Genomic DNA, 18079 nt, shown 5'->3' on the forward strand with positions numbered 1-18079 from the left:
TCTTAATATAAATTTTATACCAATATTTGAGATGGAGGTGCTTCTCGTGAAGTGTTGTTGTTAGGGATATATGTAATTTCATCCCCTGTTATGAAACTAAGTACAAATGAGTTTACAGAAAATAAAGGAGTGCATTTAAACCTAAAGTAGTTGCCTAGAATTTCCAATTGCCACCAGATTTGATTTGCTTTTATGAATCTTTCGGGGATCATTAAATTTGTGTATAGACCTGGAATTGAGTGAAACAGACTTCCTACCTTTATCTGACACTATGGAGCTTTTGGCACAATTACATATCTTGCTTCTGTGTCTTTCTTCACCATCCTTAATCTTTCACAAGTAACATATCACATGGCACTTAGTAGAGCAAGCATTTAGGAATAATCTATTATGTTATTTTTGGATGTCCAAAATAAGACTGATAATTTAAAGATTCCAGGTAAAAGGAGTAAACCTCTCTATTCACTGCATTTGAAGCTGAAGCTGTGTGATTATTTCTTGGATTTATGTTTTGAAAAAAGGTAGAGTAGAAGGTTTCTGTACACCTTTATGGTAATAAGTTATTATTATTATTATTAGGGTGCCAAGGATTGAACTCAGGGTCACTTCTCCACTGAGCCACATCCCCAGCCCTATTTTGTATTTTATTTAGAGACAGGTTCTCACTGAGTTGCTTAATGCCTCACTTTTGCTGAGGCTGGCTTTGAAATCGAGATCCTCCTGCCTTAGCCTCCAGAGCCTCTGGGATTACAGGCATGCTCCACCACACCTGGCTAAATAATCTAATTTCAGTAAAATACTGTTTTTTTTTATTTCTTACACCTGCACTTATGTAATTAGTGTAGTAGTATTGTTTTTTATGATTCCACAGTTTATAAAATACCTTCACTTGCTTTCTCTCCTCAATTTCCTTAAAGTCTCTCATAAATGCCGGAGTTTGATGGGAGAATACACTGTTGTTTTTCTGTCATATTGATGTGATAAGGAATCAAAAACTCAGACATGTGAACTATCAAAATTATATAATAATGTTGAAAATAAAATAAGTTATATTAAAACTACTTAATAAACAATATATGCTAATGAGATAGAACTAGACATATAATAAAACTTCTGGACTAGCCATCTCTATTATAGAGATTTAAGTGAATTATTCTATGCAGTCATATATTCTCTAGACATGAAGTTGACTTGGTAAACATTGTAGTCATTATAAGAGGACTCATGAGTTTTAAAAATGTCCCCAAATATTGAAAGTAACTGTGTTCAATCCAAGTAACACACTTTGAAAAGTTTGTCCTGAAAGCATATAAATTAGTATTATAGTTTAACTTCATTCATTTATTTATCTTCTGAGTTCTTTATAGCTTTCTCAGTAGCTTCCTTTTTTGCCTAAAATAATTAAAATTTAGGCATATCAATTTCTATCACGATCGTGTTTCCATTTACAAAAGACAGCTTATCAATAGAGCCAGAGTGAAGTTTTCTAATTATGATACTTCATAACATCTTCACTATTGTCTTTCATTTAAAAAAGCTGATACCACTGACAGTAATTACACATCTTCATTCCATCTCAAACTTTATACTAGACATCTTTGAAAGAATACCTCATAAAGCAATGTTTGCACTTTTTCAATCACTGGACATTGGCAAATACTTTGTATCTCATCAAATATTTTACTGAGTAATGTGTATCTTTAAAAATGGACATCAGCCACCAACTTTCACTGAATTATAAAAGTTATAGGGAAGCAACAGGCTGCCAGCTGCTGGTCATACAAAGAAGTGAGAATTTGAAAAACATGTTATCTCTGATCAACAAAAATATCTTAATCAAATCTTTGCATTTGGTGATAGACATAAACATGTTAAATCAAAGAAATTTGTTACAATGATAAGAAATTGCTTTGTTTATGCAGACGATCCACTAAGGCAATAACTTCAAATTGTGATATAAAGTTACCAAAACAATTAAAAAATTTCTTAAAGGTCATTAAAATTATCACCAAATTTGAATAATGTAAAAATAATGTTGATAATTAATGCTATTATCAGTTGAATAACATTTCTATAAATACTATCTAACCTTTGTGATAGTATTAAAATTGAAAGACCATAATATAATTTGTAGTAAGGGTAGAACAAATTTCTTTACAAAATCATTAACTATACAAAGTATTTTTTTAATAGTACAAAGGGACAATTTACCAGGCATCATGGTGCACATTGGTAATCACAGAAACTCAGGAGGCTGAAGAAGGAGGACTGCAAGTTCAAAGATAGGCTTAGCAATTTAGCAACACCCTGTCTCAAAATGAATTTTTTTTAAAGTGATGAGGATGTACCTCAGTGTTGGAAAGCTTCTGGTTTCAATCCCCAGAACATTCAGCCTCTTAAAACAAACAAAAACAAAACAAACAAACAAACAAACAACAACAAAAACCCAAACAATTTGAAAATTTTTCTCTTATAAGTGAGAAATCTTACTATTAATAATTTGAGCAGTTCTTTACACAAATATGACATATTTCTATTCGAAGAATGATAAGAAAATGTTTTATTCATTTCATAAAGCTGTGTATCTCCTAGAAAACTTTGATCCTTTGATTCTGTATTGAAATAAACACATGAGATAGAGGATCTTTTCCAGAGTTTGGTAGTTTAGGTTCAATGCTCCAATATGTGGGCCATATAACTTTGTGCTGGTGGTTAATCTTTCTGTGTCTGAATACTCCCCTGATAATTATGATTAGTAACTAATTTCATGTAATAGTAGATGTGAATATTATGTAATATCCATAGAAATTATTTACAGAACTCTGTTACTATGCACACCTGTGCTGATTCAGAATTTTAAATTTTCCTTTGAAGTTAGTTGCTTTAAAAACAGCTTTTATGAGCCATTATTCTTGTATCATACAATTTATCCATTAATATATACAAGCCAATAATTCTTAATATGATATCTGAGTTGTGCAACTACTATCACAACAATTTTAGAATATTGTCTTCACATAAAAATAAAAATTCATTCCCATTATGGATAATTCCTTTGCTTGTTCTAAACACATTTGTTATATATTTGTCCTATCCATGGCAATAACATAGCTCTTGACCAACATCTTTCTGACCCTTTCTTCCTTCTGACCACCCAGGCTCCTGATAACCACCAGTTTACTTTCTACTTCAATGAGATTAACGTTTTGCAATTGTATATATGAGCAAGATCATTTGATATTTTCTTTCTTTGCCTGGCTTATTCCATTTACTATAATATTCCTTGGGTTAATCTATATTATTAAAAATAACAGGATCACCTATTATTTTATGACTAACTCTGTTTCATGGTGTCTGCATTTACCACATTCTACTTATTTGTTCTCTGTTCAAGGCCCTGAGGTTGATTCTGTATCTTTGTTAGTATAAATATTTCTATGTTGGATATGGGAATATGGATTTTAATTCAGCTTATTATTTCATTTCCTTTGGATTTAGACTCTGTTGTGAGATTTCTTAGGCACCTGGTAATTCTACTTTTACTTTTTTAAGGAACCTCCATACTGGTTCCATAATAACTCTACTAATTTACATTCCCATCAAAAGTGTGTAAAGATCCCTTTTCTCATCCTCCCTAGCAGCTTCCCTGTTGTATTTTGGCTTTTTGACAGAAAGCATTCTAAGAGTCATTCTAAGGCTATAATTTCATTGTAGTTTTGATGTGCACTTCCCTGATCATTACTGGGAATTGAACCCATGTGTACTTTTGAGGCTTCTTACAATCTTAGACCTATTTGTTTGTTTGTTTGTTTACTTATTTATTTATAAGAAAGGGTCTTGCTAAATTACTGAGGCTGGCCTGAAATTTGCAATTCTCCTGCTTTAGCCTCCTGATTCTTTGGGATCAAGGTTTGTTCCACTTTGCCCAACCCTCTCTTTAAATAGTTTTGTTTGCTTCTTGCTACTGAGTTGAGTTCTTTATAAATTCTCATTACTAACTATTATCAGATAAATAGTTGGCAAAGGTTTTCTACCACTCTGTAGGTTGTCCCTTCATTTTGTTTATTATTTCCCTTGGTTGTGCATCTTGGTTTGATTTGACAACTTTCATTGATTTTTTTGTTTGTTTGTTTGTCTCGTTTTGTTGCCTTTGCTTTGAGGTCATATTCAAGAAATCATTGCCCCAACTAATATAATAAGACATTTGTCCTGTGCTTTCTTCTAGTATTTTCATAGTTTCAATCTTACAAATAAATCTTTAATTCATTTTTATTGGATTTTGTATGTAGTAAATGATAATGATCTAATTTTATCTTCTTCATGTGAATGTCCAGTTTTCCTAACAATATTTTTTAAAATAAGCAATCTTTCTCCAATGTGTGTTTTTGGTAACTATGTGGAAAGTCAGTAGGCTATAAAGCCCTGAATTTATTTATGTGCTCTCTATTCTGTTCCACTCATCTGTGTGTCTGTTTTTAAGGCCATGTCATGTGGTTTGGTTTCTATAGATTGTAGTGTATTTTGAAGTCAGGTAGTGTGATGTCTCCAATTTTGTTCTTTGAGCTCAAGATTGCTTTTGTTTTTCCAGGTCTTTTTTTTTTCTTCATGAGTTTTATAGTTGTATTTCTTAGTTTTATGAAGAATGTCATTGGTATTTTAACAGGAATTGCATTGAATCTTTAGATTGCTTTGGGTAATGTGAACATTGCAATACTATTATTTATGATAATCAATATAAGATATCTTGCCAATTATATATATTTTCTCAAATTTTCTTCATCAGGATTTTATAGCTGCCAGTGTGTGGGTCTTTCCTCTCCTTGCTTAAATTTATTTCCACACCTTTTTTAGTTTTAGCTTTTACAAATTAGATTATTTTTAAATTTTCTTTTTCTGATAATTAGTTATTAGAGTCCAGAAATGATAGTGATTTTGTTAGTGCATTTTGTATCCTAAAACATAACTAATTTTGTTTATCCTAACAGTTTTTTGGTAGAGTCTTCATTTTTTTTTTTGTTGATAAAATAATGCCATTCTCACACAAGGACAATTTAACTTCTTTCCAAATTGGATGCCTTCTATTTCTTTTCCTTGTCTAAACACTCTGGCTAGGACATCTAGTACTATGTTGAATAGAAATGGTTAAAATAAGCATCTCTATCTTGTCCCAAATTTTAGAGGAAATGCTTAAGCATTTCTCTGTTGAATATGAAGTTAGCTACAGATTTATCATATGACCTTATTATGTCCATACACCATATACATTCCTTCTGTAACTAATTTGTTAAGAATTTATCCCAAGTTAAATTTCAAGTATTGAGATATGGAAAGAATATTTTCTAAGACAATTAATGGGTGACTGTCTCCGAAATATAACTTTTTGGGGAGCAATATTATCCCTATAGTACATATATAATCAGTACTGTTTTCCTTTTAATTTACTTTAGTTCATTCCACATTTCAGATATTGTTATAAAAGATATTAGCTATAAAACAGAAAATGATTGTACTGTTAAGCAGTCTACTACATAAAATTCATATTTCAAAGTTATAAAAAAATTACTCAAAAGACTGAAATTTGAAAAATGAATGCATAAATTATAAATATTTACATATATTCAAAATATAACTGTAATGTAGGCATCTGTATATTATTTATATAATTTAGTATATAATTTCTCACAAATCTAAGGAATAATAATTTTAATTACAAATTTAATTTTCTTTTTAATTTTTTTAAATCCACCTGGTATTATTTTACATGAAACCTACAACTAATGTTTGTTTCTTTAAATTTTATGAAAAATTCCAGTTAATTTTAATGTTGTCATGGTTTTGTTATGCTAGTATTATTTAAATCCTAGGCTATTTATGATTTTCAGTAATGACAAAATAATAATAATAATAAGGTATTATGACTTCATGTGTTTTAAATTTTGTTGTTCTAAACTTTGTAGAGTGTGCTTTAGTCACTTCTTTCTACATGCCAGATTTATTAATAATTCACTTTTTGCATGGCCAATAAATAAAAGTACATTGCCTCTCTCTTTAGAATTATTTATAAAGCATTAAGAGAAGTATTACTCTTAAAGAAGTCTCTTTGTAATATTTCCAAAAAGAGAAGATTTTTATTTACATGTGTCATGGAGCCCAAAAGAGAATTATTTTATCATTTTTAGCCATCTATATTCTATTTTCTTTAGATAGTGTCTTTCTGGATATAAAGTGGCACAGGGTTGCATAAAGCTAAATATTTGGGGAGATATCAAAATAATTAGTTCAATTTCACTCTTGTGAAGTTTTGAAATTTTAATTGTAGGGGCTGGGGATGTGGCTCAAGCGGTAGCGCTCTCGCCTGGCATGCGTGTGACCCGGGTTCGATCCTCAGCACCACATAAAAACAAAGATGTTGTGTACGCCAAAAACTGAAAAATAAATATTGAAATTCTCTCTCTCTCTCTCTCTCTCTCTCTCTCTCTCTCTCTCTCTCCCTCTCTCTCTCTCCCTCTCTCTCTCTCTAAAAAATAAAACTTAAAAAAAAAAAGTTTTAAAAAAAATTTTAATTGTAGAGTACTATTTACAAATCAGAGCTAAGTAACAATAAAATACACTCAACATAACTATCAAATAATCACATCCATTCAGAAGGCAATATGCCACCTGAGAACTGAAAAATCCCAGAAAGACTGGCAGTAACCTATGTAAAAAGGATAATTTCAAAAGATTTAGAGGGTGATCAAAGCATCTGGATAAAATACTTCCTTAGCCCTCTAGAAGAAGTATTTGACATGGAGAGGGGGCCAACAGGAACTAGAGGAAATAATGCCTACCTATTATGCATTGAATTATATACTTAAATGGCTAAAATAATTAATTTTTGTTTGTTTGTTTGGTGGGGTGCTTTTCCATCTTTCCAAATTCTCAGCCATGGCATGTACATGGAATACACCCTTGTTTCTGTTAAATTGGTCAACTCTAATTGGCTCTCATTGGCAATGGTAGTAATTGGTTCATGCATGTGTATATGAGAAAACCTGATTCAATAAAGTTACTGTCTGCTTTGTTGTTGTTGTTGTTGTTTTGGGGGGTGATACTTGGACACAATTCATTTTTAACTGAAAAAACATACATGACAAAGTATGTACAGTTCATTTCTGCTGGTAGAAACTTGTAAATAGGGCTGGGGATGTGGCTCAAGCTGTAGCCTGCTCCCCTGGCATGTGCGGGGTGCTGGGTTTGATCCTCAGCACCACATAAAAATAAAAAGATGTTGTGTCCACCAGAAAAAAAAAAAACCTAAAAAATAAATATTAAAAAATTCTCTTTCTCTCTCTCTCTCTAAAAAAAAAAGAAAAGAAAAAAAGAAAGAAAAAGAAAAAAAAGAAACTTGTAAATAGAAGATCTGCTTTATAAAACAAAAAATCAAGTGGCCAGAAAAGGATATTAAACTAGCAGGAACAAGACAAAAGGTAAATTTGGGGCTGATGATTACTGCATGAACATATATATATATATATATATATATATATATATATATATATGGAGTAGACAGGTTCTCTGTTTTCTACTTGTTTCATGCAATTTCCTTGCGCACTAAATATTCTTAATACATATGACTAAAACTTTTTTGGGCAAAATCTGAGGCCAGACTCTTCTAAAATCCAGAAGTTAGAGAAATTATTGTATAGTAAACAATTAGAAAATATTAAAAGTTGTGAATAAAACACCTGTGAATTTGAATTTATTTATTATTCTGAGAATTCTACAAAATGGATTATGAAGTATATTAAGAACAAAAAAATTCATAAATTAAATTATGAAAGATTAAGAAAACTTGAGAACAAAACAATTAAAGTAAACTGCAATTTGAAAATAATATAGGAAACATACACAGGGGTTATATGAGAGTCTAAATTTGAATTAAAGAAAATATTTCCAATTATTGTTTTATCATTTCTGTCCTATATTTTTGTACAAATTTACAAATTATTAATGTTCATCTTTTAAGTACATTTGTGTAATACTTAAACAATGTTTGACATAACTCTGTATGTAGAAATATTTCATATTATAGACATCCAGTGCTTACCTGTTTTCTACAAGATAGAATCAAAACAAATGGACTGCAGCAGCTTATTGAGATGGGAGACTATGGGAGAATGCTGGAGTTCAATAGTGGACAGACACATAGGGAAACCCAGAAACTTTGGATAGTAGAAGAGAGGATCAAAAAGAACATTCCATCACCCTTAACATGAAAACAAGGCAGAGGGAAAGCGAGTATCCTCTTCATGGGGCTAGAGATGGAAAAGCCAGAGTCCATAGGGAGAGGTAGAAAATCATGGCAGAAAGGCATGATAATGGAAAGCTGGTACCTCATGGCAGCCTGTGAGTAGAAAGAGAGAGAAAACAATCTGTCCAGGGACAGATATTTGTAGGGGATGCAAATCAAGTCAAGATGGCACCTGGCACTTTGCCAGGAGGAGTGGTTTGTAAAGCAATGCCAGCAAGCCATTAAGATGATGAGAATTCCTTAATGACTGACTGCTGTATCTAGATGATGTTAATTAAGTTAAGCTGTGTGTAATTAGTTGGGTATATGTACCTCTGCTGTCCCGCAGAGCAGTGGCTCCTGCTACCTTGGGTGCCCATTACTTTGAGTTCTCAGTTCCTGCTGAGTTCACTCACAGTAAAGTACTTCCTGCTTCAACCTCCTAGTTGCTTGTCACCTCTCGGTTATTTTGCCCAGCCTGACTTAGGCAGCCCAGCTGGACTACAGCAGATATTGTCCAGGGCCCTACCCTCAATGACTATTTCCTTCAGTCACACCTCACCTGACTACAGTTACCACTCCATTGTCAATTTACCTATGGCCTGATGAAGTCAGAGTCCCATTGATTGCCTAAACAGCTCACCTCTGTACCTTGCCACAATGAGGACCATGTTTTCAAAGAATGAACCTTTGGGTAAAATTCTAGATCCAAACAATAGCAGCAGGGGAGATAGCAGTAGCATGTGACTGCATTGAAGCAGGGGTTGGGAACACCAGGACCATGGGTGGCACACTATGCAGAATTGTCTGCTATCCCCCCTCAGATATCTTTGAGACCATGTGTCTTCTTTCTGCCTTCAGGGCCATATGGAGGTCATGTCACAGAGTTGGTGTTATCGCCACCCTATTAGCATGTGGCACAAAGAGCTGCAGACAGACTATTTGGGGAGTTCTACATTTTGCCCTAGGCCATTGACACACTTCAGCATTGGCATCCATGCTGCTCTTGGAGTGTAGAGTCCTAATAGGCTTGGAAGGAATCTTCATCTGGGGAGTTCTGTGATTTTCCCAAGCTTGTATGAACATTCAAAGAAGCTAAAAGGTATTCTAACTGAGATCTGCTGTAAATCACTCCTACTGGTCACTTGACAAAACTATAAGAACAGGGTGGAGAAAACCTCGGGTAATACTCTATTCAAGGGTACAGATCCTAAAAAGTCAAAGAAAAGCTTTGATTGGCGTAGGGTGAAAATTGTACACTTTACTCATTTAAGTATCTTGGCAGAAATTAAACTTTATTTCTGTTCTGTTAGTGCTGTCTTGCATTCCTTTGTTTGTTTTCTCTTTTTAATATTTAATTTTTATTTGTTTTTCTTTATTTTATTTTCCCCCCACCCCCATGGTTTACTCTTTGCCCTATTTTTTCCCCACTGTTTAATTTCTAATATTTTCCTACTTCCTTTTTTTTTTTTGGCTATTCTGCTTTTTGTTTGTTTAGTTTTACTTTACAATTTTTATTAATTTAATATTTGTTATGTTTTAATCTTATTTTATATATGTTTTCTGTTTTCCTTTGTATTGTTGATTTTGCTTTTGCTGTTTAGATTATATTTCTTTCTTTACTTTGCTCCTCTTTCTTTTACCTTTTGATCATCAGGAGCCATGCATTTTGTGCATGTTGTACTGGCACTTTATTACTGGGCTACACTCCCAGCCTAGCTAAGAGAAACCGTATCTTTTTTGTTTTTTACACATTTATTTTTTAGTTATAGGTGGACACAATATCTTTATTTTACCATTATGTGTTGCTGAGGATTGAACCCAGCGCCTCACACATGCCAGGCAAGCACTCTACCTCTGAGCCACAAACCCAGCTCGACAAAATGTTATCTTGTGCCAGCCATGAACTAGTCCCAGTTGAACTTGGCAGACACTACAACTTAAGGACACGGCATGGATAAAAACCTCTGGTGGACAATCTATTCCCAATTAGGCATGGCTGAGTGTGTCTAAAGTCCTGATACTGGATTCAACTCCGTATCAAAAACAGAATGAAATAACACAGCTACTGCAGGCCCAACAGTTGTTAGCAAAGTTAGCATTGGCCATATCCATACTGTCAAATTGCCCATTGCTACAAAACTGGGGGTGAGTATCCCAGGGAAGGAGCTATGATCCTGACCTAACCTTCTCACCATGAAACAACTGGAGCTGCACTAACAACAGAGGGTATAAGCTCCAGGCCCATTGCTATGATTGGAACAGCCAGTAGCAGAACTACTTTTAACTAATGGAGTTAATATCAACAAAGCCTGAGGAAACCCCAATACCTAACAGGGGGTTTCTGTCCTCATTATATGAGTAATCACAAAACATGCATTTCACATATTCTTCTCTCTATAGCACAGCTGTCCCTCCCAGAGGGAGACAAAATGGGCCCCTGAATTTCCAACATGGTATGCATTATGCTAAAACTCACTAATAATGGTTTGGGATGTGACTTAGTGGTTGACCGATTGCCTTAGAAGTTCAATCCTCAACATTGAGAAAATAAAATCCACCAATAACAACAGCAACAATAACACACACACACACACACACACACAAACAGCCACTATGAAGTTCACACAACAAACCAACATCCAACATCCCAGGACACATCACTAAGTGTTCTACTTACTATAAAAGCACCATTAAATTGGAAGAGGTATTCATCACAACAGAAACACAAATCTGAACACAGGTGTTTCTAGTCTCACTTTTCCTCAAACTATAACATAAAATTGAAAGAAGAAAAAAAAAACTTTCCAATATTATTCTATGAAGCCAGTATTATTGCACCACAAAAAGGTCATTAAGGACACACCAAAGACAAAACTGTAGACCAATATCCCTGATAAACATAGATGCAAAATTTTCAATAAAATAATTATAAATAAAACACAATGGCATATTAAAATATAATATGTTATGATCAGGTTCATTTCATTTAGGAATGCAAAGATGGATTAATTTTCCCAAATAAATAAATGTAATGCAACTCATAAATAAAGTTAAGGATTAAAATGACATGATCACCATAATAGATATAGAAAAAGGCTTTGATAAAATTCAACATTCCTTCACCATAAAAATTCTGAGTCAATTGTGTATTGAAGGAATATACCTCAAAATTATAAAGGATATGACAAACCTATTGCCAACATCATACTAAATGGGGAAAAGTGAAGGTATGTCAGATGATATGATTCTATATGTAAAAAGCCCTGGAGTCTCCTTTAAAATACTCAGAATGGATGATCAATGTCAACAAAGTAGCAGGATACAAAATCAACATACAAAATGGATAGTAAAAATACGGCACATAAAATGAAGTATTACTGAGTCATAAAGAAGATGGAATGAAAAATTTGGTCAGACCATCCAATGATGGGTAAGGTCCATATGTAGTATTGGACAACCTAAAACAGGAACGGTCCCTAAGACACATACTTGTTGTTTAATAAAACAAAAGGGAGGAGATGTTGGGGATGCAAATCAAGTCAAGATGCCGCCTGGCACTTTGCCAGGAGGAGTAGTTTGTGAAGCAATGCCAGCGAGCCATCAAGATGATGAGGATTCCTTATTGGCTGACTGCTGTATCTAGATGATGTTAATTGAGTCAAGCTGTGTGTAATTAGTTAAGTATATATACCTCTGCTGTCTGGCAGAGAAGTGGCTCCCACTATCTTGGGTGCCCACTACTTTGAGTTCTCGCTCAGTTCCCGCTGAGTTCACTTGTAATAAAGTAGTTCCCGTTTCAACCTTCAAAAAAAAAAAAGAAAAATAATGTAACTAAAATACATCATATTAAGCACACTAAACAAGTCATAGGAAAAGGAAGTCATATTTTTTTTCTCATACGTGAAAACTAAAAAAAAAAAAGAAAAAGAAATTAAAGAGTAAAGAAAATAACATGACCTTAAAGTATAAGAGGAACTACCAGGGATACCAGGGAATTAATGGAGACAGAGGTTGCAGGGGAGGGAAGGAATGATGGGAGGACAAGAGGGCAGAGGGGAATTTGGACATTGCCAACATACAATATTAGTGTGTATGCAAATGTCAAAGTCACAGTGAAACCCATAATATAATTTAATAATAAGAAAATTCATAAGCATTTGCCAAAGATAAGTGTATCAACAGATAATTTTTGCTGCTCTACTGATAGTTTTTTTTTAGTTTGTTTTTAATAACTTCTATTTGCCTAGCTAGATATATCATTGAAAGTTGTAAATAGAATAAAATAGGCATTGCCAATGATAGGTCTAATAACTCCGCATGATAAAAGATCATAATGACAAAGCACAGGTGTTGTATTGCAATGAGAAGATAATTTTTTAAAAACTTTAATAATGACAGAATTTGAATGCTTCTTTGAAAAATAGAGTATGAAGCAACCTTTATCTACAATATTTTCTTTTATTTTTTTACCCACTTTAATTTTTTATGGTAGTGGTTTTCATCTTTCTACTTCTATTGAATAATGAAAAGATGAAGAGCAGTCTCTAATATTATTATTTGTTACATGAGAAATAAAGAACCAGCCTGAAAGTAATAAAACAAAACAAGAAAGCAGAGATAAAGGCAAAATGAGTATATAAAAATGGAAATAGATAAAAAATAATATTTTCTTTAGACTCTCATGTGAAAATGAAAAGTGCGGTAGGTCACATATAATTGGAATAAAATGTTTCATAACTTTGTGAAATTTATAAAGTATATTTTACTATATTAATGTGTGTCATATGACATATAATTACATGTGTTTACAATGAAGGAGATCATCATTTTTCAAAGTAAACCTATGCATACTTTTTTTTTTTTAAGAGAAAACGTTTGCTTTGGTTCACAGTTTTAGAGGTTTCGGTACATAGTTTATTGGCCCCTTTGCTTTGGGGCTTGTGGTGAGGAAGCACATCATGGCAGGAATGCATGACACAGCACAGTTGCTCACCTCAAGGACAGGATGCGAAAGAGAGGAGAAAGAAGAGAGGGGTGAAATTCTGCCTCACAAGGGCACACTCCCAATGACCTGAAGACACATACATATTTTTAATTTCACATAACTCTTAAGAGATAAGTAACAGAGGAAAATAGTACAGATACTTGACCAAAAGAATAAAGGGGTTTTGTGAGTGTAAATATTTTAATCCTGTTGGGTGGAAGAAAGCTCTGATTGGGTGTCTGGAGGCATGGACCTTGGGCTTCTCTCAATCATTGGCCATGTGGCTTTAGATGAGTAATCTAACATTGGAAGCTTGTCTCCTGATCTCTAAAAGGAAGGGATTAATTAATACAATTCATATCACTTTAACCATTATCAGCTATGTATTTATGTAAGCATCTATTCCTGTGCCATAATTTTTGCCTCAAACATACCTGTATACCTAAGAGTCTGAATGCTATAGGTTGGATTCCTCAGAAAGTTGAGGCCAACATAGATTTGGGATTGATATTCCCAAGAAGAAGATAGCATGACTGAGCAGAGTTGGACTGCCCATGCAGATATATTAAGACTTTAGGTGACCACATAGAGAATGCTGATTCTAGGGTAGCTCTTCAAAGTATTGGGCTGAAGACTCAGTGTTTTATATTCTGTGACTTCAAATAAATGAACACAGACTGCCAAGCAGAAGACACATCTTGGGAAAAAATAATCTTGAGCCTAGATAATTCTTGAAAGGTCTGATATCTGAGGACTGTGAGATGAGAACATTCTTGAAAATTTGGAGTAAGTCTTTAATCATGAGGAGGGCTTCTGCAGGATGCAGCACTGTGACTCAATATATACAATGTTTGAGGTGTCCACTTTTTCAAAGAAATATATCCTGTCTCCTTAAATACGGAGGTGGTAATCAACAGTGAGTGTGGTGTTTAAGAACCAAACAAACTACCTAAATTAATTTCCATGTTAAGTTTGGTTACAGTATAAAATTCTCAGAATTTATAAAGCTCATGAGTCAGATACCCCCAGTGTCTTTTGGGGAGTTGATATTGATGAACTTGTACTCATAATTGATGCTAAGGAAATTCCAGAACAAAACAAATTAAAATCTTCTTACCACTTTATGAGCATTTGAATTTTCTTGGAATTTATTGTACATTATATCTGTAACATAATTGAATTCATATGTAAATAAAATTAAATTTTAGGTTTATTTGATGATGGCTGGAAGAAACAATGAAAGCATCGTTATTAATATCTATAAATTTCTAATTAAAATATGTATGAAAGAAGGGCTGATTCTTTTCTGTGTAAGAATGGTCGCAGATTTCATTACTTGCCAATGTACTAAATGCCAGTTTCCTGTATATAATCCCAATATATAATTCCAAAGGACAATCTCTGGGATCAAAATATATTCCTCACATTTTTGTAATGTTTCTGAGGGCCAATGTCACTTCTAAGTAAGTATCACTTCAGTGTCTGTTCCACCCTAAAAAGCATGGAGAAATGATAAATCATTGGTTCTTCTTCTGGTTTGCACAAATGGAATTTTAACCAAGTTACTATGTATCTATGATATTTTTATAGGGTTGGGCATACTTAGTCGGAACTACATCTTATTTATTAATAAGTTTACAAAGCATCACTTCTAATTTTATTGTCATTAAATGTTAAATTAGGTCAATTAAATTTCTTAAGCTTCTTTTAATGACCTGCATGTTGCTCATAGAGACTGGAAACCTAGGTTGAAACCCTTACGTTTCTGCTTAGGAAATCTAAAAGCAATAGATCCATTCAACATTTGAATATTTTCACTGTATCTGAACTTTCAATAAAAATTTTGCCAACATCCATATTTATTGTAAGAATTAAAAAAAAACAGCAATTAAAATAGTATGTGAGCACTATATAATTACTGGTGCTGGGATCACACTCTATAAGATAAAAAAGGGAATAACAATAAATATGCTGAAGCATCTAAAAGAGAGAGAGATTTTAGATTTATGGATGAATCCCTGCTTTGGTACTAGTCAGAGATAAATACTGATAGATGGGGAAATGTGATGCAAGAGAACTGAACTCTAATATTGCTTTGTGGCAGTGTCTTATTAACTCCCTTAGTTCTAACTCTGGCATGTCATTAGGATAGCTCACATGTGAAGAAACCATATGATTTATGTACCAATAAGGCATACTTAGGAGAGAAAGTGGGTGTAATTAATAACTACACCAAAAAATCAGGTGTTAGTAGGGCAATCTACAAATCAGAAAACATTTTCATCTTAATCATAAATTCTACATTTCAACTACATTGTTGGCAATGATAAAAATAAAATTGATAAATCAATATTTTTCTATTGGCTTAGCTATTAAAATAACTTTATGATTATTTCTTCTAAATTTAATTTTTATTAGCATCATTCTTATATTTTGGGTAATGTTATAGTCTTTCAATCTAAAATGTCATTACTCGGAAAATATGAATCCTTATTGCTTTACTGACTTTACCAAATATCTAATTCCTCACTTTGTACATATAGCATATAAATATTACCTTAAAAATTGTAATTTGTATTTTATTTCATTTTTAGGCTCAAATACTACATTAAAATTTATTTTCATTTTTTCAAATATTACTTTGCTAATACATGTTTCTGTGTCAATAGAGATTAACATCATTAATTTTGGAATTGAAGTTTTATTGACTTATGTTAAAAAACTATCCCTTTCTTTCTTACTCATTGTACGATAGTAAACAAATTGCCTACGTAATTTGAGTTTTTTCATCTTCAAACTGGGATTCCTAACATAGACCTAGTGAAGTTCTTTAAAAGAGTATTAAGATACTATCTATGGATAATTTCCTTAAACACACAGTACTTTGATTCTTCTATTAGATATAAAGAAGTTTTGTAAATTAATTCTGGTACAGGATTGATAACCAAATCACCACACCTTCTCCCATGATTGAAGAGACAATTTTATGACAATAATTTCACAGTATTTATAGAGAACAATTATTATCTTATTAAATTACTGTGCAATATATCCAGCTCCTTACTTCACAATTCTTTCTTTTGAATATTGTGTTACCTGTACAAATTCAACATGTCCAAGACTGTAGTCACCACTTCTCCCTTGGCAATGTTCTTACTGTGCACCAAGTTCAGCAGATGATGTCATGATTTCTGTTGCCTAAATGACAAAAGTCCAAGTTTCCCTCACTTTACCACTCTAAATCTCACTAGCAAGTAAGTCCAGATTTTTTATATTTCTATAATAAACAAAAGACAGTTCCCACCTTTCCATTCATCTTTAAAACCATTCCATAGTTGCACACATTTTATTTTCTATAATCCAGGCTCCTAAGTGAATACCCCATTTCCAATTTCACCTGCTTAATTCCTTTGTCCTCATTGTGGCCAGAAAGATATTTTTTTAAAATTCTAGTATGTTTCTCCTTTCATTTTTTTTCTTTTTCTTTTTAGGAAACTAGAGATTTTTATTATTTTGTGATTAATAAATCAGTAAATTGCTGGACATGGTGTTGCATGCATGTAATCCCAGCGACTTCTGCTGCTGAGGCAGGAGGATATCAAGTTCAAAGCCAGGTCAGCAACTTAGAGAGGTCCTATGTAACTTAGGGAAACACTGCCTCAAAATACAAAAAAAAAAAAAAAAAAAAAAAAAGATTGGGAATGTGGCTCAGTAGTTAAGAGCTCCTGAATTCAATACCTGGTACCTAATAATAGTAATAATAATAATAAATAAGTATATTGATTGATTATAACATTGTTGCATACAGTATGCACCATTCATCATTACAAAAGTTGTAAAACCAGACTGAAATGAAAGAGCAGAGACATGAAGAGCATCCTTAGCAACCTCCTTCAACCATTCCACCCAGATCTTTGTGCACCTTTTCCTCATGGAAGTGTCAGATCTCCCCTGATTTCTTATCCTAACACTTTAAACAAAATATTTAGATTTCTTTGCATGGCTTACTTATAGAATCTGTACTCGATTTGTCTCTGCCACCACAATTTCATGCTCCCCTAAACCTACATTTTGCTATATACTCTGAATAATTTCTATGGTAAAAATTATGTTTTACTTTCATTATGAAAAATGTATCTTTCCAATCTCTGGTCACAGTTCATTTATTTTAACTCATTTCCTCAAATGTAAACTATTGACTCACCTTTTCAGTAGGAATTCTAGAAAAAAATAAATTTCATGCAAACAACAAGTAATATTGCAGTATCAGAATGTTCTATGAATATCTGAGACAAGATTATACTAGAAAAATTTTCACCTTACATTCATATATGGTAAATCTGACATTTCTTCTCTTCAAAATATTGTTTCCTAAGAGACATTTAGATTATTTGTCATGATCATGCTTTAAAAGCATGATTGTATTGTATTAAGTGTATATACGTTTATGCTCTTCCTCCCTGCTCTGTTTTTAGTTGCTCTCCTTATATCAAAGAAGACATTTGGCATTTGTTTTTTAGGGATTGGCTAGCTTCACTTAGCATAATCTGCTCTAATGCCATCCATTTCAAAACGTGGATGTGTAACCGATGTGATTCTGCAATCTGTATATGGGGTAAAAATGGGAGTTCATAACCCACTTGAATCAAATGTATGAAATATGATATATCAAGAGCTTTGTAATGTTTTGAACAACTAATAAAAAATAAATAAATATATAAATAAATAAAAAGTGTATATACGTTTATTTATTTTCTTCTAAACATTCTATCAAGATACCCTAAATTGTGAAATTCCTGGGGATCCCATTTTAAACTTCC

The sequence above is a fragment of the Marmota monax genome, unplaced genomic scaffold (assembly GCF_021218885.2).
Source record: "Marmota monax isolate L192 unplaced genomic scaffold, Marmota_monax_Labrador192_F-V1.1 WCK01_AAM20220418_F8-fsc00016, whole genome shotgun sequence".
NCBI classification, from domain to species: domain Eukaryota; kingdom Metazoa; phylum Chordata; class Mammalia; order Rodentia; family Sciuridae; genus Marmota; species Marmota monax.